General features: G+C 38.0%; 1 protein-coding gene across 2 annotated transcripts in view; it reads left to right on the plus strand.

The window, feature by feature from the left end:
• The window catches only part of LOC138972523 (uncharacterized), a 63,525-nt gene that overhangs the window by 13,088 nt on the left and 47,937 nt on the right, over positions 1–2,500 (plus strand). The gene's annotated exons all lie outside the window — the stretch shown is intronic.

A 2,500-nucleotide genomic window follows, 5' to 3' on the forward strand; every position in this document is an offset into this window, starting at 1 on the left:
ATATTTAGTTTTTGATAAAACAAGTCATTCACTTGTCTTGTTTTGTCACAAATATAGGCTAACGTTCCAATAAGTAACCTTTCTTGTTGTTTTGTGTCGATCTTTGAGGTGTTTTACTCAGGGATGGATGACGCTTGATGGCGGCAGTTTCTACAAGTCTAACACTGTAAACTGAAGTATTCCACTTTGGAACACACGTTTTGCAACCAGTTGTGAACACGCATGGTAAACATCTAATAGTGTTTACCATGTGTTCGACTTTTCCTGTAGAACTATATAGTAGTTCGCATAAAAACACACGAAAGCTTGACATGTTGAGGGCGCGAACCAAGAAAGCGGCTGATAATAATTTTTTAAAAAAGGTAGGCAAATCCAAAGCTTCAAATTGTGCACCGTATCTATTCATTCACTCTTTCCCACAAAACTAACAAGAATTAGGACATTTCAGTTGCACATCAGGTTGTTATTGTGAAATACAATTGTCACCCTCTTCTGCTCCACTTTTTCGCACGAAGTCAATTACAAAATCAGCTAATGGTTTAAACAAAATGTTATTCATAAGGCATGACACGAAACAACGAACAGTATTCAACGAGGACACGAACTCAAGCAAACAAGCCTACATCACGTGACCAAAACAATACACTATCAGCTAATCATTTAATATACAGATGGATTTATAACGTATTTGATTAGCTTTGTGTCATAAATTACTTATTCAAAAGCTATTCCTGATCACTTATTTTACACGGATGCTGACATGTCGACACAAATCAGTACATGGCGAAAGGAAGTAAGGGAAGTAACTGCCTGAAAGTGCCCGACCCGGAAAATAGTCAGTTACTTCCCCTATCCAGCTTCGCCTGCTGACTTGACCAGGTCAAATAGTGACCCACTTCTAGCGTATGTTTGAGCGAACGAGCAAAAAGAAGAACAATAACAAGAACAAGAAGAACAAGAACAAGAAGCATAAAAAACTACACACACTCTCAACAAAAGCGTTCCACTTTCCAACACTTTCTGTAACAAGTTTTGAACTCTTTTAATATAAACTTGGCCAACACATTTCAAACCCAAAGTAAAGCATTAATTCCTGTGTCATTTTATCAAAACTGTATATGTCAGTTAAGGCCGTTCACTTAACCTTCAGGATCACCTTTTGGATTAAATATTTCTTTCACAGGGATCACGTGACCGCCGCTCAAGTAAGGTCTCAAAATCAACCGGACAAAAACGGAAGAGCCGAACGAAAAATCGACAACAAATCACAATAGGCAAAACTTTGCAACTTTGACATACGAGAAGAAAGTCAAACCAATTATCTATCCTGAACAGATTGTTTTGGTTTGCTACCTTGCGTATTTCGCGTGCAATGCTATTCCTACAGATGCAGGTGTCGATCGCAAAAGCGACAAAAACGGGACTTTTTGCGTAAATTGTTAAGTGTATCATGGCAAAAAGCGCTACATTTTAGCAATGACTTGGTGGATTGCTTTGAAAATTTCAGAATATTTTACCAACATACTAGATGCGAAATACGAAACTGATGAATCAAATTCCAAAGTCGACATTCTCGCTTTGTATCACGATTATGCTTCACTAGTACCTTCAACACATTGCCACGATTCTTCTTGTTTGTAAAGTTTAGTTCCATGAACGTGGGGCACTGATACTGAATGCTACCACACAAAGCGTGTTTCTCCTTCAACTTTGTCTAATCTATATCCGGTAACTATCGATAACTGCTATTTTTTTGTTAACCTTCGCCGGCACTCGTGGGTCCGTGCGGACCCAGAAGGGTGTTTGATTGCAAATATCTTTTAAACGAGTTGGAATTTTTTAATGAGCTTTTAGAAATGCCTCAGACACCTAACAAGCTATCATCTCCTAAAAGCTCATTAAATTTCAGTGATAATTAATTAATTAATTAATGGTCGAATTTAGACTACACACGGAAGCATTTGTGGGGACGTGCGGACCCATACTTCTCAAAGAAGGAAAAGCGTGTATACCCTTCCGAGGCACTCGTGGGTCCGTGCGGACCCAGAAGGGTGTTTGATTGCAAATGAGACAGTGACAAAAGGTCAGGTGTCATGTCTACTGTCCCGAATGACACACGATTGCTGACATTTCACCATTGCCAAAAGAATAAACAAATAAGAAATAGGTAGAAAATGAATGTGAAAACTGACTTTGATTGTTGATCAGTATTTTCTATACCACTAACAAATAATCTACTTACACATAGCTGTTTGGCAAATGTATGTTGCATGGGACACACTGACATGAAAGTGGAAGATGTTTTTCCCTCTAGAGAAACTACATATCAAGTTACACTTTTTGTGCTCTTCCATTCCAGTTGGCAATCAATTGTTAACGCATGTTATTAGAAAAAATAGAACGAAAACAGATTAGATAGAATGAAAAATGTACTGGTGATGTCATTTGGGACATACTGACATGAAAACGTCACCTTTTGTCATTGTCTCAAATATCTCTT

The sequence above is a fragment of the Littorina saxatilis genome, linkage group LG8, assembly GCF_037325665.1.
Source record: "Littorina saxatilis isolate snail1 linkage group LG8, US_GU_Lsax_2.0, whole genome shotgun sequence".
NCBI classification, from domain to species: domain Eukaryota; kingdom Metazoa; phylum Mollusca; class Gastropoda; order Littorinimorpha; family Littorinidae; genus Littorina; species Littorina saxatilis.